The following is a 22292-nucleotide window of genomic DNA, read 5'->3' as shown; positions in this document are numbered from 1 at the left end:
GATGATCTTTTAGCGTTTCTGGGTGGTAAGTCTATTAGATCAGACATGTAGGCTGGGGCTTCACCGTGAATAATTTTGTGGACTAATGTGCATACTTTAAAAGTAATGCGTTCCTTAAGTGGGAGCCAGTGTAGCTTCTCTCGTAAGGGTTTTGCACTTTCGTATTTTGGTTTTCCGAAGATGAGTCTGGCTGCTGTGTTCTGGGCTGTTTGAAGTTTCCTCAGTATTTGCTCTTTGCAACCTGCGTATAGTGAGTTGCAGTAATCCAGATGGCTGAGGACGAGGGATTGCACTAGGCTGCGAAAGATGGATCTTGCTATTCTCACCATTAAGTCATCGATGAAGTGCTCTTTAAGCAAAATGTAATATTAGACAAAGGGAACCGTAGTAAACACATAACACCTGGGTCCTTTTACTAAGCTGTGGTAAAAATTACTGTAGCCGTAAAAATGGGTTTTTTTCTATTTTTTGCACACGACCCAGTTTATATGCCATAAGGGCTCCTGCTTCATCCATGCGCCAACCAGTTAGCATGTAGTACCACGGGAATGTCCATTTTTGCCCTGACTCCCCCCCCCCCCCCCCCAAAAGACATTTTTTTTACCTTGCACAGATTTCAGAGTTACCGCAAAACGCTTAAGCGTGTCATACAGTCCTCCAGGTTTTGCCGCATTAGGGCACACCTTAGTGTCTAAAACAACATAGTCAAAGGACCTCACAGTTTTTAAATTATTACTTAATTTATTTAGGAGGCATTTTACAAAGCCATGCTATCGTTTTTAGCTCGTGGTAAAAATCAGCTGGTGGTAAACGCTAAGATGCCCATAGGACTATAATGAGCATCTCAGCGTTTACCACCAGCGAGCTAAAACCACTAGCACCCCCTTAAGAAACGAAGTTACTCAACATCTACCCATGTGAAAACTTAACTGCTCTCTCACAAAGGCGTGGCAAGCCTACCACGGGTTTGCCGTGTGCCAAATCGACTCTATCGCCGAGCTCCCTTGGGAGCCCAGTGGTAGTTCCCGCCCCACCTCATGCAATTTCCTACGTGACGGAATTTTAAAACATTTTGTGTGGTGCTAATCGGGCAGCGCAGGAGCCCTTACCATCTCTTAAACAGGAGGTGGTAAGGGCTCTCCCAGGAAATGGCAGCACTGCAAATGTTTAACTTACCACACTGCCATTTCCTTCTGAAGAAAAAAGCCTTTTACCGGTCGGCAATAAAAGGGGGCCTGATGACACTGCAGGACCCCTGTTACCACTGCGAACTAAGAGGCTCTTAGTTACTCAATCAACCAATTGAACAAATTGAATTGAGTTTAACTTCAGTTGATCAAATACAGCCAGGCTTGATTGAGACTAAATCTTATTCTGTATTGAACTTTATGCCACAGTCAAAGGAAATTGCAGACGTTGTTGAAATACTTCAGTCTGGGTCTCCACTGAACTCCCAACAGTGCAGCAACAATTAATTTGGGAAATCGCAAAAACATCCCCTGTAGAGGCAGATTGAGTTTTGTTTTCAGCACTGAAACTGGCCTGAAATCCATATGCATGGGATCATCTATTCTGATTGCAAACTGTTAATATAAATAAAATTATGAAGCAGATTTTACCATCACTTAGCACATCGGTGGTAGGGGGCACATTATCCAGGAAGCTACCCTAGAGGGGAAAACAGAGGAAATACTTCTGAGACAGTAACACAGTTAAAGATCTGGCAATAGATATAAGAAGTAAGTTCTGGAACAAAAGTTTGGACTTACAATAATCAAACAAAGTAATTCCTTAATGTTCTCCTAAAGGAAGGAATGAGAGCAATGGTATTAGAGAAGAGCTTCTCATGGGAAGGTCACAGATTAGTCAAGTCATTTTATCGAGACCACAGCACTCCATGATACCAGGAGACTTCAGGTCATTCTCGGGTTTGGTTTTACCTTCTAACCTCTCCGTTTTCAGCCTCCAGACATGATGGGCTTCCTTTCATAAAGGTCACCCTATGTGAGCCTCTTTTCTTAGGGTGACTTGTAAACTAGACTCCAAGGTCCAGCTCCAATAGCTGTTTGTTCTTTGGAGTGAAGCTCTTTGCACTTGCCTTTTTTTAAGATACGTATACATTCACGGATATATTGCAACTCCACCTCCCTGCGCCCAAACGATGCCCCTGGGACACCTATGCCCAGATCACGACATAGATCTGGAGTAGGTGCTGATGCCTCCTTTTAGGCAAGCCAATGCTGGTTAACGTTGGTATTCTGTTATGGAATTGGGGTGCCCATATGCCATTACAGAATGGCTGTTTAAATGGAGGCGTCTTCTTATAGAAATTCCTCCTTTAGAATCTATACACAAGTCGGCATTTTGTATTCTAACCCTTCCCTCCAGAAGTCCATTCTGCAATATCTTCACTTGGAAATTTACTACCCAAGATTCAATGCGGGATTAAAGGCCTATGTTTTTCAGTGACATTTTAACTTGATCAGTTAAATGTGGCAAGTGGGAGGCTGATTCAAGGGTTAGTCTGCATTCATTTTCTTTTGCTTTTTTCTCTATAGCCACTGCCTAGTTTTATTATTGTAAACTGCTCTGTTGTAACCATAAAGGGTGGTATATTAAAAGACGTCATACACAAACACAAACATTTTATATATTGAAAATAATAATAATAATAATATGCTTGTTTTAAACTGGATGATAGTTTATGAAGCCTCTAAATTAGTCTTACCATAAGAGCCTCTAAGAATCTTTTCCTGAATTAAAAAAAAAAAGGAAAGAAAAAATTAAATCTCCTGCAAGCCCAGTGGCTTAGGGCCAGTGTTGTGCAAAGTGCAAACCTATGTGACATTTTAATAGGCAACAGAAAACACTTTTGATTGGGAGAGAGCAAACTAATCAATCTACTACTACTACTTAACATTTCTAGAGCGCTACTAGGGTTACGCAGCGCTTTACAATTTAACAATCACCCAAGTTCTAGAGATAGGTTACAGCAAACACATTCCATAGGTCTTAAGCTTAAGCCCACCCACTCTGCCCCACAACCCACCCACCCCAAGACTGACACTTCCTATATAGCTTTCCCAAATATACTACGTATCATAAATTAACCCCACCCTAATTACAACCCCATCATAGTACACCTCTTCATACCCATTTCAACAAATCAGGATGACTTTTATTCTCTGTAATAATTGTGGTGCTTTAGTTTCAAGGCCAATCATCTGGAGACTTAAAGTTTGTCCTATCTGTCTTCAGCTCGCTAGTTTAAAACAGGAGCTCAGCAAAGTAAAGCAAGAATTGAATGCACTTAAAGCAACTTCTAGGACTGCACAAAATCATACTGCACAGAATCATACCAAATTCTCACCACTGCCTCAAAGAATAATACCACCTAAGACTACATGGTTCACAGTAGGCTCATGCAGGCTTCGTTATGTGACACAGAAGCATCCACCCTCACAAGTGTTGCCCCTACAGAATTCTTTTGCTCCACTACAGCACTGTGATGTTCCTGAAAATAAAACTGAGGCGGAAGAAAAAGAAAAAGCAAGGAAGTGGAACAAAAAGATATGACGGTACCCAAAGAGAAAAGACATCCCCAAATCACTAAAACCGAAACACATACTAGGAAATGTAGATGGAAAGCGATGACCACAAATGCTCGCAGTCTAAGCAATAAAATTCATGACCTTCAAGCCCTGATGTTGAAGGAAGACTTGGACATAGTTGCAATCACAGAGACATGGCTCAATGGTTCCCATGAATGGGATGCAAACATACCAGGCTATAATCTTTTTAGGAAGGATAGAGAGGGGCGTAAAGGTGGAGGAGTAGCTCTGTATGTGAGAAATGATATCACAGCGACTGAAATGACAGGAACTGGGGAAAGGAAGAAGCAATATGGATCACCTTAAAAAGAGAGGATAGACCCTCTGTCCACGTGGGTGTTGTCTACAGACCCCCGACACAATTGGAGGAACTAGATAAAGATCTGATTGCTGATATTCAAAAGTTGGGGAAGAAAAGAGAGGTGCTGTTGTTGGGAGATTTCAATCTGCCAGATGTAGATTGGAAGGTTCCATCTGCGGAATCGGAAAGAAGCAGAGAGATCGTGGATGCTTTTCAAAGTGCTTTGCTCAGACAAATGGTGACGGAACCCACGAGGGAGGGAGCGACGCTAGATCTGGTACTCTCAAATGGGGATAGTGTGTCAAATGTCCGAGTGGGTGCCCACCTGGGCAGCAGTGGCCATCAAACGGTTTGGTTTGATATGACGGCTGAAGAGGAGGGTGGCCACTCAAAACTGAAAGTCCTGGATTTCAAGCGTGCTGACTTTAGTAAAATGGGGGAATACCTGAGGAAGGAGCTGATGGGCTGGGAGGACGTACGAGAAGTGGAAGGGCAGTGGTCCAGGCTGAAAGAAACTATAAATAGGGCCACAAACCTCTATGTAAGGAGAGTAAATAAAAGCAAGAGAAAAAGGAAACCGATATGGTTCTCCAAACAAGTGGCTGAGAAAATAAAGGCTAAAGAGTTGGCGTTCCAGAAATACAGAAAAACTCAAAAAGAGGAACACGGAGAGGAATACCGGATGAAACTGAAGGAAGCCAAGAGAGAGATTCGTCTGGCGAAAGCGCAAACGGAAGAACAAATGGCTAGAAAAGTAAGGAGGGGTGACAAAGGGATCAATTGCAAAAGCATAAAGTACCGGGCTTAAAGGACATCCCTGCCGCACCCCTGCTGTCACCCCGAACCTATTCCCTTTCCAACCGTTCACCAGGGGAAAACACCGTGCCCTCGTGTACAATAAACGTAATTGAGCCACCCAATCCCTAGGAAACCCATAGTGCTCTAAAACCTGCCAAAGAAACGCCCACTGTACCCTGTCAAAAGCCTTACCCTGATCTAATGCCACCATTAGTCTTCCTTCTCCCCGACTATGTTCCACACCTTCCCTTACCCAAGCCGCTGCCTCCAGAACCCCCTCCCCTTAATCCCACAGGCCTGTGAACTTGCCAACACCCCCCACCACCACCTCCTTCATCCTATTCAGAAGCATATGCGCGAATATCTTCCGATCACCATTGAGCAGGGCAATCGGACGCCAGTTGGCCAAGGACTCTGGATCTTTTCCCTTACTCAGAAGAATCAACGCCGCCTCGGTCAGGGATTGGGGTAAAACCCCCTGCTGACGTGCAGCAGGATTGGGGCCAGAAGGTGCTTAAATGCCTGATAGTACTCTGTTGTGAGTCCATCTGGCCCTGGTGCTGTCTTCCTCCTTAAGGCCCCAATGGCCTCTTCTGCCTACCCCAGCGACCAGGGGCGCAACAGGGCCTGAAGAGACGGCCCCCTCCCCTTCCCACCCCCGGTGTCCCCGCAATATAGTGACCCATCACTTCCTTATCCACTTGCTTATCTGAAAAAAATTGTGCAAAGTGCTCTTCCACTACCTTTAGAATCCCCTCCTTCGACACCTGAACTACCCCTCCCATGTCCCTTAAACCCCCCACAATCCTATGCTCCCTCCGCTCCTTGCAACACATAAACGGGTCTGGGCTGACCAATTTCCCAAAGTCCCGTTCATAGACCAAGGAGGCATATCGATCATACTGGACCTTTTCAAGTTGCTCCTGCAAATCCAGAATATCCTCCTTTCTCCCTCCATTGGAGAGTAACATAGTAACATAGTAATATAGTAGATGACGGCAGAAAAAGACCTACATGGTCCATCCAGTCTGCCCATGACAAACTCATATGTGTATACCTTACCTTGAATTTGTACCTGTCCTTTTCAGGGCACAGACCGTATAAGTCTGCCCAGCAGTATTTCCCGCCTCCCAACCACCAGTCCTGCCTCCCATCACCGGCTCTGGTACAGACCGTATAAGTCCGCCCTCCCCTATCCTCGCCTCCCAACCACCACCCCCTCTTCCCCCCAACTGCTCCCCCACCCAATTTCAGCTAAGCTTCTGAGGATCCATTCCTTCTGCACAGGATTCCTCTATGCATATCCCACGCATGTTTGAACTCCGTTACCGTTTTCATCTCCACCACCTCCCGCGGGAGGGCATTCCAAGCGTCCACCACCCTCTCCGTGAAAAAATACTTCCTGACATCTTTCCTGAGTCTGCCCCCCTTCAATCTCATTTCATGTCCTCTCGTTTCTACCGCCTTCCCATCTCCGGAAAAGATTCGTTTGCGGATTAATACCTTTCAAATATTTGAACGTCTGTATCATATCACCCCTGTTCCTCCTTTCCTCCAGGGTGTACATGTTCAGGTCAGCAAGCCTCTCTTCATACGTCTGGAATGTAAATCCCACACCATCCTCGTAGCTTTTCTTTGCACCGCTTCCATTTTTTTTAACATCCTTCGCAAGATACGGCCTCCAAAACTGAACACAATACTCCAGGTGGGGCCTCACCAACGTCTTATACAGGGGCATTAAAACCTCCTTTCTTCTGCTGGTCACTCCTCTCTCTATACAGCCTAGCAATCTTCTAGCTACTGCCACCGCCTTGTCGCACTGTTTCGTCGCCTTCAGGTCCTCAGATACTATCACCCCAAGATCCCTCTCCCCGTCCGTGCCTATCAGACTCTCCCCGCCTAACACATACGTCTCCCTTGGATTTCTACTCCCTAAGTGCATCACTTTGCATTTCTTCGCATTGAATTTTAATTGCCAAACGTTAGACCATTCTTCTAGCTTCTTCAGATCTTTTTTCATGTTTTCCACACCCTCCGGGGTGTCCACTCTGTTGGAAATCTTGGTGTCATCCGCAAAAAGGCAAACTTTACCTTGTAACCCTTCGGCAATGTCACTCACAAATATATTGAACAGAATCGGCCCCAGCACCGATCCCTGAGGCACTCCACTACTCACCTTTCCCTCCTCCGAGCTAACTCCATTCACCACCACCACCCTCTGGCGTCTGTCCGTCAACCAGTTCCTAATCCAGTTCACCACTTCGGGTCCTATTTTCAGGCCATCTAGTTTATTTAAGAGCCTCCTGTGGGGAACCGTGTCGAAAGCCTTGCTGAAATCTAAGTAGATGACGTCCATAGCACGTCCTTGATTTAATTCTCCCGTCACCCAGTCAAAGAATTCAATGAGATTCGTTTGGCAAGATTTCCCTTTGGTGAAACCATGTTGTCTCGGATCTTGCAACTTATTGGCTTCCAGGAAATTCACTATCCTTTCCCCAAGTGTCAGCTAACTGCTGTTTTATCAAGGGAATTCTGTAGCTGGGTGGGACCAGGACCAAAGATTTTCCAATTGAATTAACCTTTAAAATTGTCTAAGAATCTAACTTTTTAATCTAAATATTCCCAATAATTACAGCTGTGTAAAATGTTACTTTTGAGTCTCAAACGAATTCAATGCTGTTTTAACAGCCTCTCCTCTCTCTTCCTATCAATCAGAGCTTGGCAGGACAAGATAGAAAGAAAGAAAAGGTTTCACAGGGCTAATTAATTAATTAATTAAGCAATAAGCATTAAATTTAAGAGAAGAATCAGGTATCTCACCTCTAGCCTGAAAGTTGAGAAGTTTGGACTTTATTTTAAAGTCAGAATTTACTTTAGTGTGCAGGGGTCCAATAACCTGGAAAAATTTCAAACACAATTGGTATGTCTCCCCCTTCAAGGCCAATCTATCTCCTGTTGTGCAGTGAAGTAGTAGAGTTGATAGTCCCTTCGTTTCTTAATGGCAGTCCCCAGCCGAGTTCTCTCCCTTCCTTCTCTCCGAGCTTGACGGGTGAAAAAAAACCTCGTCCGCCTCTTCACTAACTCCCACCACCCTCCAATGGAGGGAAAAATACCCTGGATCGAAAGCTGGTCACCCAAAAAGGCCCGATATTCCTCCTTGACCTTCTCATCGGTAACCCATTTAAGGTTAAGCCGCCATAACCCCCTCCCTGGCCTATGTCCCGCCCAACCCCCCACCTCCACCAACACCAGTTTATGGTCCGAGAAGTCCACGTCCACCAACCTGGGCCCCCGAACGCATGCCCCTTCCCGGACCAAAAATCTGTCTATCCTGCTCCTACACTGTCTCCGTGCAAATGTGAAACCCTCCACCTCTGGTGAAATTTCAAGGTGCACATCTACCAACCCTGCCCCTTTCATTATCCCAGCTAGCCGTATCCCACCATACCTCACCTGCGCTGCCCTTCCTCCACTATCCTGTTTCCTCAAAATGGTGTTATAATCCCCCCCCAAACCACCTGACGTGCCGTGTATAAATAAGGTTTAATTTTACCAAATAACCGTGAATGTTCCCTCTTACTTTGTGGCCCATAAACATTAATAATCCGGGAAGCCACCCCGTGCCACAAAACATCCACCACCAAACACCTCCCTACTCCTAATTCCATCACCCTTTGAATCTGTACCTTATGTGTTTTAAATAATATCCCTACCCCCCCATACCTGTCCCCTGCCAAGCCCCAAACCGAAGGCCCCCATCTCCAGGCCCTCCTCGCACACCTGATCGCCTCCATAGTTTGCAAGCGTGTTTCCTGGATTAGGAAACAGTCTGCCTGGATCGTGGAGAGGCCCTCAAAGGCCAAACATTGCGCCCTCTGGGAGGCCACACTCGCCACATTCAGAGTGGCAAATAATAATATAATACCTGCCATTATGCTTCCTTCACATCACCCCTACCTAGAGCCCAGACCCCTTCTTCAACCACTTCTTCCTCCGCCCAATCCTTAACCCCGGCTTCAAAACTCCCTCCTTCCCACCCCCCTCCCCCCTCCCTTCTTCCTTCCCTTCTTCTTCTTAGACTCATCCAACCCCCCCCTCCTCTTCAGACAAAGACAAACCCCCCCGCCCTCCTTCCTCTATTTGCACCCCCTCTGATCCCCTCCCCACCCCCTGAACCTTCCCCCTCTCACTCCGTGATCCTTCCCCTGTAGAGCTCGAATTCTATCCAATCGCCTCATAAGATTCTCCCCCTCTCCTGCCCCCCTCTTCCCCCCTCCCCGTCCAACCCGCCCCCACCCTCCACACTAATCTCCATCCTCCTAACCTTCCCCCTCTCTTCTTACGCTTACCCCCCTCTCCCTCCACCCCCTCTAATTTCCTCTTTCCTTCCTCTCCTCCCCCCACAACCCCACCGACCCCTTCCCCTTCTTCTTCCACCACCTCCTCTTCCTCTGCCAAAACCTGAAACCGGTTTCCTGTCTCCCTCTCTTGCCGAGCCCCCTCTCCTGACCCCCCTGAAATCCCTCTACCCTTCCCCTTCACCCCCCTCTGCTTCTTGGGGACCTGGGCCCACTCATCTACCCCTTCCAGCCCTTGCCCCTGTTTCCCCACCTGTGCTGCTGCCTCTGGAACCCCCACCTCCACGACCTCCCTCTGTGCCCCCCTTGCCCCCTGATCCTGAACCCCCCCTCCCCCCACCCCCTCCTCCTGCACCTCCTCTTCCCTTCCCCCCTCTTCCCTCCCCCCATTATGCGACGCCCTAGGGCAGTCCCGGAAGGCATGCCCCAGACCACCACAAAGATTGCACCTGATCGAAGAACACTCTTCGGTGGGATGATCTTTCGATCCGCACTTAGCACATTGCTGTACTGGGCAGGACATGCTAAAATGGCGGAAAGACCCACACCGAAAACATTGTCTTGGCTGTCCCTTGTAAAAACACAGGATTCTGTCCCTTCCAATAAAAAACGCTGAAGGAATGTGTTGTACTACCTGCCCTACCTGGTGAAGCTTAACCAAAGCCCCCCACCCCCCTGCCCAGACTCTACTTGGATCCGGGAGCTTGGTCAATGGAGTCCTCAACTCGGCATACCTGTGCAGCCAAAAGGCCAAGTCTGCCCCTGAGATGGACTCGTTACGGACTAGCAGAGTCACCTGCACCAGATCTGGCCGACTGATGGGAACTACCCTATAACATTTCCAATCCCCCCTTCCTCTTACCCCCTCATACTTTTCCCAGAAGACCTCCATGCCTCTCTGGGTCAGAAAACTGACATCGTATTCTGGGAGGTTAACTGGATGAATACAGGCATAGAGGTCTTCTGGGACAAACCCTAACCCCAAAACTAGTTTCAACACTGTATCACGTGAAGGCATTCCCCCCTCCCCCACCCACTTGATTTGGACCACATTCCTTCTCTTGGGCGGTTGCCCATAACCCCTACCTCCCCCGAACCCAGCATCTGTGTCATTACTAAAGGAAAACGGCCCCTTCCCTCTTCCTCCTTCCCTATTAACCACATCTGCAAAGGAGGGCTGACCCTGCCTCCACTGACTTTCCCTCCTCCCTGAGCTTATCCCTTCCTTGCCTGAAGATCCCTTCCCCCCCCCCCGCCCCCGCCCCCACTGATCCTGCCCACCCCCTTTACCTTCCCTTACCATCTCCCCATCAACCCCCTCCCCCCTTCCACAAACTGGAACAGCAACCCCTTCACCAACCTTTTCACCAACAGAACAGTTCCCCAAACCCTCTGCCCCTTCCCCCTTACCCTCCTCCCTCACATCACAAATCAACATATCCTGAACATCATCCCCTCCCCCTCCCCCCCTGCCCACAGTCAGTGCCCAGAGAACTGAGCCCCCTGGAATCTATAACCAGTTCTGAACAGTCCTTAACTTTCCCAATGCTTCCCTGGGAGTGAGCTCCCTCTGCCTGGGCTGCCGATCCCCCAGCAATATCTTCTGTCAGAGAGACTGCTGATACACTCGGAGGAGAGCTCTGTTCTCCCTGCACCAGCAGGTCCCGCGTGAGGCTGCTTACAGTTTTTACAGAGCCAGAGTTTATCTCATCTTCCCTTCTGTGCCGGGGATTCCCTGAGCCTTGCTGTACTGCTGAATCCACCACTTGTGGCTGAAACCTGGTGCCTCAATCAGGGAGCTAACTAAGCTCACCTGTGTCTGCAGCCCTAAGACCTGCTGTTCATTAGTCTCCACACTCCAATGCCAGCTTGCTTTCCAGTGTTCACCTTCCCTGTTAAACTGTTGCCTGCATCAGTGTTGGGTAGTGCAGGCACTTTTTGTGAAATAACACAAAACCCCAAGTCACCGACCTCAGTTTCAAAGACAGCAGAATGTGTAGGCTGACTGGTTCCAACTCCATTGTGTTTTCAGCCATAGTCTCTGCAGCACCAACTGAGGTCTCTTCAACTCCTTCCCTCTCTTCCCTGGCAGCTGCCTCTAAGGTAAAAGGTTTGCAGGGTTCTGAGTTGATGACCTAACATATGTCATAGTCCAACCTATAATGTGATACCATAATGTATTCTTCTCTACAATGTATGTACGCACCTTAATGCAATACCATTTGTAATTCTGTTAACCGGAAATGGCAATTGCCACTACGGTAAATGTAAGCCACATTGAGCCTGCAAATTGGTGGAAAATGTGGGATACAAATGCTACAAATAAATAAATAAAAATGGCAAATCTTCTGTATTATTTAATCCCAGTTCTCCGCTATTTTTTCATCAGTGTCATTCACTTGTATCTTGGGCAAGTCACTTAAGGGGGGAGGGGAGTTATCAAGCCGTGTTAGGCCTTTAGGTTGCGTTATTTGCTCCTTAATGTGACTTGAAGGGCCTTACAGCAGCCTGACATGTCTTACCACACCAATATTTAGGTTGCCACGGGTAACTTATATATACATTGTGCCCACCCATATTACCTCTGGGCCCACCCAAATGTCAGGTCTGGCTATGCCACTGCCTCTCCACCCACCCTATACTGTCCTTGATTTCCTTTTTGCCTCTCTAATGGCTGCAGATAATTGGTTCTTTCATTTTAAAGAAATCTCTCTCCAGCGTTGTTGGATGACTTCTGTGGATTGGAGATTGTTAGTGCTGTTGTAGACCCTTCTTCTCCTGGAAGCATCAACTAATTCAGGGGCATAGCTACACTGAGGGGGCCCAACAAAATGCCCAGGGCCGCCTGAAACTAGAGCTCCCTTCCCCTTCTCACCCTCCCCCTGAGCCCGGGTCCAACGTCTCCCCGATACATCCGCCTGCCTGCCTCTATCCCCCACTTCAAGCCCAGGTCCAGCGTCTCCTCAGTGTACCTGCCTACCTCCATTCCTCCCTTCCCCAGTCCTCCAAACGCTGGTGGGTCACAGCAGAGGCACAGCTGAAGGCTTAAGCTAATAGTGTGCATATAATTTGCATGTTGCAGTTCTCTACAGTGCTGGGTTCTGTGTATCTACCCCTTAATCTTCCCCTGATGGCAGGGGCGTAGCCAGACACCCAATTTTGGGTGGCCTGGGCCCAAGATAGGTGGGCAGAACTCTACCCTGTCCACAAGTGATTTGGTCTCTCAAACATCCCCCCTTCCCTGCATACCTTTTAAATAGCAAATTTTCACCGGCAGCGAACAACAACTAATACGCACTGCTCATGTTGGCTCCACAGCCTTCTCTCTGATGCAACTTCCTGTTTCTATAAAGGCAGGAATAATCAAAGGGGAGGCTGTGGGGCTGGTCGCTGCAGCCAAGATCTTCTATTTACAAGGAGTCAGGAGGGACAGTTGTTGGGAGTTTTTGGCTGGTGGGGCTTGGGGATCCCTGCCAGCCCACATCATAGGTATGCTGCTACTGCGGTTGGCCTGAGCTCAAATTAGGTGGGCCTGGCCCACCCGGGCCACCCTTGGCTACGCCACTGCCTGTGAATGTGGATGGAAAATGGGAGCTGCAACCTCTGTCAGTAGTCGTAAGAAACATAAGCGTTGCCATACTCGGTCTGACTGAAACTAATAGAGCTCCGGTATCCTGTTTCAACAGTGGCCAATCCAGGTCGCAAAGTACAGGATTCCAAAAGAGTAGAACAGATTTATGCTGCTTATCCCAGGTATAAGCAGTGGATTTTCCTCTCTTGTTGGGGAGGGGGGATGATCAGACGGATGTTCTAATGGCGTCCCGGCCAATATTCAGCTGGGATCCACATAAGTGTCTTACGTGGGCTCTTCTGCCTAAATATCAACTAGGACCCACATATACCCTCCCAGATATCCCCAGATATCGTCTATCTTCCGCCTGGACCGATATACTCATATCACCCCTCTCCTCAAGTCACTTCACTGGCTTCCGATCAGGTACCGCATACAGTTCAAGCTTCTCCTACTAACCTACAAATGCACTCGATCTGCAGCCCCTCCCTACCTCTCTACCCTCATCTCCCCTTACGTTCCTACCCGTAACCTCCGCTCTCAAGACAAATCCCTCCTTTCAGTACCCTTCTCCACCACTGCTAACTCCAGGCTCCACTCTTTCTGCCTCGCCTCACCCCATGCTTGGAATAAACTCCCTGAGCCCATACGCCAAGCCCCCCTCCCTACCCATCTTCAAATCCTTACTCAAAGCCCACCTCTTCAATGTCGCCTTCGGCACCTAACCACTATACCTTCTATCAAGAAATCTAGACTGCCCCAACTTGACATTTCGTCCTTTAGATTGTAAGCTCCTTTGAGCCGGGACTGTCCTTCTTTGTTAAACTGTACAGCGCTGTGTAACCCTAGTAGCGCTCTAGAAATGTTAAGTAGTAGTAGTAGATATCCCAGATGTTCGGGTGACTGGACATGCCCTGCCATTGGATATCTGGGTCTAATTTAGCTGCTGAATATCAGGAGGAACAAAACTATTTTTACAGCTTCTGCACCTTCAACAAAGCCAATTTCTGAAGCAGTGATTTAGAATCATCTTCTCTGCCTTTGGGCAGGTGTTCCCTGAGCAACACTGATTTCCCCCCTCTGAGGTTAGGAACAGCTTGGATACATCCCAGGTCTCTGGATTAGGAGCTGCCATGGAATTTGAACCTGGGCTTTCTGTTTCCCAGCCTACTGCTCTGACCATTAGGTTCCTCCTCTGCCCCCCTTTTCGCTTACATGCTTTGAATCAGCGACTGGAGCATCCTGAAGATTCTCAGCTCTGTTCCCTCCATGGACAGGATCTGCTTTGGTAGCTAGATGAGAAAGAGGTAAAACAACGGTTAATAAATGGATCAATATTTAAAAAAACATTTATATGCTGCCTGTCTACTTTCTAAGAGGCTTACGGAAAATAAATAAATGATTTGGGCACACAAAACCAAACTTATTCAGAAAGTATACTGAAAGCCATTTCAAAAGACATAGGGGTCAATATTTAGCATGACGAGGTCTCCTACCCAGTAAAAAAATCATGCAGACTGGGTCCGGCGCTGACATTCAGTGGCACTGGAATATCAGCAGAGACTATGTGGCACTCTCCGGTAGAGACGGAGCCAGGAGTTGTCTGAGGAGCACTGATACTCAATGCTGTTGACGGGATAACTCTGTGGGAAGTTGGGCTTTTCCCTTGATAAAATCATTTTTCTACTGAAATGCTGGCATCGGGATCAGCTGACTGAGGTCAGATAAGTGCAGGATTTACATTGGAAAGACTATTTGTATTACACTTCCTTTTTGTTGACTTTTTTTCATGAATAAATGATTTGAAAGGGGTAAATTATGAAATGACGCTTTTGACACTTTTGTTATCGTAAGGGTTTTTAAACAGAGGCTGACTGATTTTTGTTGGATTATTTGTAGTAAATAATTAGCAGATTTTATACACACAGCTTCAGCTTTAGAAATGTTAATTTCTTTTCTTCATCTCTCTCACATACACCCCAGAATAATTCACTGCTGAGTCACTTTAAAGTTGAAGTAACAAACATCTGTTTACCTCACAGTTTGTAGTTAGATTATATTCAGACAGGCATATATATACATAATACTATACATTTGGATTATCAGCTCTTTCCATGTGCTTAGATGGTAATGGATGCTCACACCATAGATCCTCAGGTAGGAGATATCATTGAGCTCCCATGTGCTGTGGCCTAACCCCCACAGGAAGTTGCATAGCTGTGACCTCTCTAGGTAATTCACATCAGAGGTCACAGAGTAATCACAGAGAAAACATTGCTGACAGACAATGCATTGTTAAATACAATACATTATTCCAACAAACCCCTTCTCATGCATAACTGTCATGCAATTATTAATTCATACAAAGTCCAAAGCTTTATTCGCAGATTCTCAAAACGTTCTCTGGGTAACGGTTTGGTCATGATGTCAGCTGTCATCTCACTGGTGTGACAATAGTCTAGACTGATGACCCCTTCTTTCGCCAGCTCTCGCACGTTGTGATATTTCGTTGCGATGTGCTTGGTGCGTGACTGAACCTTGTCATTCTGTGACAGTCTGATGCAGCTCTGAGTATCTTCCATTATCTGGATTGGTCTTTTTTCAGCTATTCCAAAATCCAGCAAAAGTTTTTCAATCCACATCAGTTCTCTGCATGCTTCTGATACAGCCACATATTCAGCTTCTGTAGAAGACAGACTCACAATACTTTGTTTATGACTGGCCCAAGAATTTGTACCTTTCCCTACATAAACACATATCCACTTGTGGATTTATAATCAGAATGATCCCCTGCCCAATATGAATCACAGTAACATATTAGTTTTGGATACTATTGGCTGAAATCTTTAATTTACAATCAATGGTACCTTTTAAATACCGTACCATCCTTTTAACTGCAGTCCAATCTGATTTGGTAGGTGAGCTGACTCTTCTGCTCAAATTCCTACTGCATTTTTGCTCTATCAGCCCTGTATGTGGTAGTTAGATATAAAAGCTTACCTATGGCTGATCTATATTGGAATGTTATCTGGTAAAGGTTCTCTTACTGTTTCAATCCTTCAGAAAATCAGTGATCATGGGAGTGCTTACAACTTGGGGCATCTTGCATACCTAAACTTTCAATAAGCTCATTTATTTTTCTGCTTCTGGCTTTAGAAGATAAGAACCATCATTTTGTTTCTCAATTTCTATACCAAGATAGTATGACACATTCCAAGTTCTTTTATCTCACATTCAGGTTTATATTTTTACAATATCCTTGTACTCTTGCTCACTTTCGCTTGCAATGAGCAGATCATCAACAAAAGCTAAAATGTATGCATATTGTCATTTCTTGCACCTAGTGTACAAGCATTTATCTGCTTCACCTTGCTTAAATCCTAAATTTGTCAATATTTCATGCAATTTGTCATTCAACATTTTGCCACTTTGCTTAGTCCATAACGACCTTTGTTTAATTTACACACTAGCTGTCTTGTTTTGTATTTTATGAACCTGTTGGCTGTTCCATGTACAAGTCTTCAGTTATATCTCCCTGAAGAACTGCTGTTTTCACATCAATGGGTTGACTTGCATGCCTTTTGAGACTGCAATGCTCAGAAGTGTTCTAATGTCGTGTGTTCACTACAGGTGCAAACACTTCATCAAAATCTTCTCCATATTTTTGAAGATATCCCTTTGGCGACTAATCTGGCTTATCCCTTTCACTTTTCCTGTGCATTCCTTTTTAACTTGATACCCATTGCATCCTATAGCTTTCTTGCCAGGAGGTAATTTTGTAAGAATCCAAGTTTTATTTTTATCCAATTGCATCAATTTCTTCTTGTGCAGCTTTACCGCCATTCAGCAGCTTCTTCTGCTGGCATTTTCTCAATCTCATCCCATGTTAAGGGCTCTTGAGCTTCTGCGACTTTGTTAGGTAAGACAGTCTGGGGGTGGAACACCTTTGTTTTTCCCTGGATGAGCGTCTGACAACAGGTTTGGTCTGACCTTTCCGCATCCTCTAAATCTGAGAGTCCTTCTCCAATTGATTCCCCTTCTCCAACTGTACTGTCTTCTTCAATGATCCTTTCTGTGTCTGCTTCCTCTGCCTGTTCCTCATTAGATACAGATGAGTTGCTTTCAGACATCTGCCTTGGTATGGCATTTATATACCACTGGCATGTCTATTATGGTTCTAGTTTCATATTCTGGATGATAAGGCTCATCTGGGATAATCCAGCCTTTATCACCTTTGTTTGTCATCAAAATATGTAACATGTCTATGCCAACAATGCCAGTTTTCAGATTCAAAATTCTATATCCTTTGTGTTCCTGGAGCATAGCCAACTAAAATGCCCCTTTCTGTTGTGGAATCCAGCTTATGCCTTCTTTGCTTTGGTACATGAGCATATGCTGTGCTTCCAAATGTTCTTATGTGTGACAGGTTTGGCTTCCTACCATGCCATGTCTCATGTGGTGTGCGCTCAGCGCCTTTAGTTGGCATTTCGTTTTGTAGGTACACCTGCTGTGAGAATGGCTTCCCCCCATAGTCTTTTTAGGGAGATGCTATCTGACAGCATACACCTGGTCATTTCCACAAGTGACCTAAATTTTCTCTCTGCAACACAATTTTGCTCTGGTGTATAAGCTACTGTTGTGATATGCTGAATGCCTTCTTGTTCTAGAAATGTGCGCATGCTTTGTGAAGTGAACTCACCACCATTGTCGGTCTGAAGAACCTTTGGTTTTCTTTCAAATTTATTGCTCACCATGGCTACGTATTTCTTCAGCATGTCTGTGACTTGACTTTTTTCTTTCAGCAAATAGGCCACACAGTATCTAGAGAAATCATCCAAGAATATTAACACAAATCTGTTATTTCCCAATGATGGGATATTAAACGGTCCACATAAGTCACTGTGTATTAAGTCCAGTACTTTATTACTCCTATTTCCTGTGTATGCAGGAAATGAGGGTCTCACACCTTTTTGAGTAACACAGTCTATGCATTTCTCCATTTTATTTACCAGTATCTGCACTTATCTGAATGCCTGTGGCAAGTTGCTTACTGTAAAGATCCTGGATCACCTTAAAATCACGATGTCCCAGGCGGCGATGCCAGATTTCCAGACTACATTTACCATCATTCTTCCTTACTTGCGCCATATGTGAGGCTTCACCTGAAATGCTCAGTTTATAAACATCATTATGCATAAAAGCTTCAGCATACACTTCATCATTTTTAGAGATTGTGCACTTACTGTTTTCAAAATGAATCACAAATCCCTTCTTATCTAATGTAGATACACTAAGCATATTGCAAACTGCTTGGGGAATATACAAGACATCACTTACAGGAATTTCTTTAACTTCATTAGACACTTTGCATTTTAAGAATCCAATGCCTTTTGCTTGGATCTTAGCAGTCCCTGCGTTTGCAGTTTTAAGAATACCTTCTTCTGGACACATTTCCTGAAAGAAATCCTTACAATTGGTTAAATGGCATGTGCTCCCCGAATCCAAAATCCAAGTACTTTCATTTGAATTATTATTTACCATAGTCAAAGATTTTTCCATTAGAAAGCCCTTATGTTTATCATTGTCTTTCATACATTTTCTGCTTGGAAAATTCTTTTGTTCCATTGGCTTAGGTGAGCTAGAGGGGGTGTTTTGTGTTTCCTTACACCATTTAGATACATGTCCCTCCTTTCCACATGAATAGCAAATCAGCTTGCCCTTGGGTGGAGTTTTCCCATAGCTCCGCCTTCCTCTGTTCTTTGCCAAGAAATTTGTTTCATTTCTCTACTCTGACTTTCTTTGAGAACACATCTCCTCAGAATCATTAATTATGCATTCCTGCCTCAGTTTTGATGCTGCCTGTTCAAAAGATTGCCCTTCAATGGCTTCATTTACAGACCTAAAAACATCAAACTTCTTTGATAGTGAGGTAAAAAGAAATGCTCTTTTCAATGCATCACACATGGGAATTCCAGAAAGTTCTAGCTTTTGAAATGAAGACATAAGATGCATAATGTGATCATTACATTTACTTTTATCCCTTAATTTGGTTTCATTCAACTCTGCCAACCAAATTGGTTGCTGTTTTGCATATGTAGTTGCATACATAGTTCTCAGTTTATATAAGATGTCCTTTGGTGTATCTTTTCCCTCCACTAATATGGCTTGTTTCTCTGAGAGAGCTTCCAAAAAATGCACTTCACATAATAGTTTGCATTGTCCCATTCAGCCATATTTTCAGCTGTTCTGTTTTGGTCTAAGCATATATTTAATTTCTTTGCTTGAAGGAGACATCTGAATCTTAGTTCCCACTGCTGATAATTAAATTCAGTTAATTTAGGCACCTTGAGAGAGTAGAAAAATGGTGAATTTCCTCCCTCAGCCATTTCTTAGCCTTGCCTTCTGTTTGGTGTGTGGGGGGGAGAGAGAGACAGACTGAATCTTTCTTTTAAAACTTAAGAGAAAAATTTGGCTTTTTCACTGCCTGGTAATATTTCTCCCTTTTTCAATTCCTGGGCTGGGCCCATAACCCTTTTGTTGGATTATTTGTAGTAAATAATTAGCAGATTTTATACACACAGCTTCAGCTTTAGAAATGTTAATTTCTTTTCTTCATCTCTCTCACATACACCCCAGAATAATTCACTGCTGAGTCACTTTAAAGTTGAAGTAACAAAACATCTGTTTACTCACAGTTTGTAGTTAGATTATATTCAGACAGGCTTATATATACATAATACTATACATTTGGATTATCAGCTCTTTCCATGTGCTTAGATGGTAATGGATGCTCACACCATAGATCCTCAGGTTAGGAGATATCATTGAGCTCCATGTGCTGTGCCTAACCCCCACAGGAAGTTGCATAGCTGTGACCTCTCTAGGTAATTCACATCAGAGGTCACAGAGTAATCACAGAGAAAAACATTGCTGACAGACAATGCATGTTAAATACAATACATTATTCCAACAATTTTCAGTTTTGGTTTTGGCACTGAAATCGGCCCGAAATCCAAGTTGAAGTTTAGGTCGAAAATGCAAGTGGGTTGCCACCGCCACTGCCCCCCTCCACCCTGCAGAGACCAGGTCCCAACGCCCTGTTCCCCCAGAGGAGAGTAGTACCTGTACAGCCAACCACCCAAAGGCCCTCCCCGGGCCTACCTTTAACTGTCCTGGTGACAGTCTCAGGCAGGAACTCTTGGCAGCCATTTTTATGGAGGCACCAACAGGGGCAGCAGTGACTGTCGTAGCTCTTGCCCTGAAGAGACCACTAGACCACCAGGGCAGGGCCTTCAAGTGGCAGGGGAGGGGGCAGCTCAGCGGCATTCACTTTCTTCCAGTGTGTGAGGGCTGGGATGGGCGGGTGGCCTGCCTGGCCTGTTGGAACCCAGTCTCTACAGGTAGCGGAGGTGCCATTTTCACCAATCAGCAAAATTTGGCTGCTGATTTGGTCTGGGTCAAAACTGAGAATCCAGGTTTCGGTTGGCCTCTAGTTTTGAAATGAGACTCCGACATTCAGTTCAGTTGCTTTAAATTTTATGATAATATTTGTTGTTTGTACATGAAAAGTTGCTATTAAGGTTAATTATAAGTTACCCTTCTCCACCACCGCCAACTCCAGGCTCCGCCCATTCTGCCTTGCCTCACCCTATGCGTGAAATAAACTTCCTGAGCCCCTACGCCAAGCCCCCTCCCTACCCATCTCAAAGCCCATCTCTTCAATGTTGCTTTCGGCACTTAACCTTTTTTACCTTTCAGGAAATCTCGACTGCCCCAATTTGACTGACTGCATATTTTGTCCTTTAGATTGTAAGCTCTTTGAGCAGGGACTGTCCTTCTATGTTAAATTGTACAGCGCTGCGTAACCCTAGTAGTGCTTTAGAAATGTCAAGTAGTAATAGTAGTAGTATTATACAGTTAACCTCTTCGGGCCTGATCTTATAACAGGGGCCTATGGGAAAAGCCTAGTTTAACATAAAGACCTACATTCATTTATGTAATAGGTTTCCAGAATCAGCTTCAGTACCATGTAATACATTTTTACATGTGTTGGTGTAATTAGTGGATGTAATTTAGATATATAAAGATTATCTCCCTCTGTGCTGGCTTTATTACACAGAATAAACTGCAAGGCTGAGGAAATTCTGGCTTGATCTGCAGAGGAGCGAAGGAGCTGTGAATGTTCAGACTTTAGTAAATATGGAGATTTCTGTAATAGTTTAAAGGTTACTTACCATGATAGCAGCAGCTCAGAGCCACCACCAGGAAGACAACTGCGATCTTCATGGCTACAGTGCTCAAAGGAAGGTAGGTAGGGAACTCTGTACTCAATCACATATATACTGTGAATATCCCTCCGTCTCTGGCCAGGATCTCAGCTGACAGCTCACCTTGTACCCTCATCTGTGAGATCTTGGACAGTCCAAGTACCAAACCTTGTGCATATTCCAGTATCCTATAACCGATTCTGCCTTTCCGTGAGAACAGGACACAGTGACATCATGACTGATGCTATTAAGTGAAGGAAGGATGTGTTGAAGCCAGATGTATAAATGAGATAGAGGAGCAGAACTGGAAGAGATGCCAAGAGTGAGATTTATTAGCATAGTACATTGCTGTAAGTAGTCCCCTACAGTCATACATGTATGTGCTGAGAAAACTGCCACTTCCGTGCATAATGTCGTGCATAAGTGCAAAGGGGGTGTATATTTATTTATTTTAAATCCTCACAACCTAAAAATTCTAGGTGGGTTACAAAAAACTACCTCAGTATTACTAAATCAATTGCACTGCAGCTAAGGCATCTTAAACAAATCATACTGAAATTTTCCTGCACAAAAATTAAGATTGAATTTTTAAAACCATAAAATGCTTTTTGAAATAAAAAGAGACTTGGTCTGCTGTAACAGCAGCACTCGACTTTGTCAGTTTAATGCTACTTGCTCCTGAGCCCGAGAAGTACACAGCCTTGCGAACCCAGGGACAGCGAGGACCATTCACCAGCCACAACAGAGGGAACCAGCTCCGTTTAGGACTTCCACAGCCCAACTGAACGCCCACCAGCAGCAGCACGACGACGGCGTTTTAAAAGCCAGCTCACGGGGAGGTCAGGTGATGCTGCACAGCTGAACAGACGTGGGTCTCTTCGGCTCCGTCCCCACCGCTGTTAAATAACGAGCAAACCCCAGCAAAATAGTACCCCAGCACAAATGGGCCAGCACTGCAAGCACCTGTTCAGTAAAGGAGTGGGTTTGCAATCTTCTAACCTGCCAAAGTGCGAGTCGTCCATGACAACAAAACCCTATTTTTCTCGTATCCCACAGATTTGAAGACGTTTGTGGAGGGCGTGCTGCAGGGGCGTAGCCAGACAACAGATTTTGGGTGGGCCCAGGCAAGAAGTGGGTGGGCACCAAATGTTCTCTCCCCCTCCCCACCACCAAAAGACATCTCAGCTGGCAGGAAAATGTTTCTTTCCACCTTTGCAGTCTGCACCAGGCATGCACTGAAAACTGAACGTGGAGAGTAGCGTTTTCATTACCATCAGGGGGAAGTCTTCAGCTGGTAGAGCTTGTGTTCTCCACCAGCTACTGCAAAATGTGTGCTGCTGTTGGGTGGGCCTGAGCCCTAAGTGGATGGGCACTGGCCCACCCAGG

At 45.4% G+C, this 22292-nt stretch overlaps 2 long non-coding RNA genes across 2 annotated transcripts in view; both read right to left on the bottom strand.

Moving 5' to 3' along the window:
* LOC115459226 overlaps window positions 1-20972 on the bottom strand; it is a 47291-nt gene extending 26319 nt beyond the window's left edge. Inside the window, exon 1 of the long non-coding RNA XR_003940231.1 lies at window positions 20874-20972. This is a non-coding gene — a long non-coding RNA (uncharacterized LOC115459226). The remainder of the gene's footprint in view (window positions 1-20873) is intronic.
* On the bottom strand, window positions 1620-13937 carry LOC115459227. The gene is made up of 4 exons (XR_003940232.1): window positions 13855-13937; window positions 2729-2753; window positions 1770-1802; window positions 1620-1668 (listed from the first exon to the last, which is right to left on the bottom strand). It is a non-coding gene; the product is annotated as an uncharacterized LOC115459227 (long non-coding RNA).
* Window positions 20973-22292: the final 1320 nt, after the last annotated feature.

Source organism: Microcaecilia unicolor, unplaced genomic scaffold (genome assembly GCF_901765095.1).
Source record: "Microcaecilia unicolor unplaced genomic scaffold, aMicUni1.1, whole genome shotgun sequence".
Lineage (NCBI taxonomy): Eukaryota > Metazoa > Chordata > Amphibia > Gymnophiona > Siphonopidae > Microcaecilia > Microcaecilia unicolor.
This window is presented reverse-complemented; position numbering and strand designations above follow the sequence as displayed.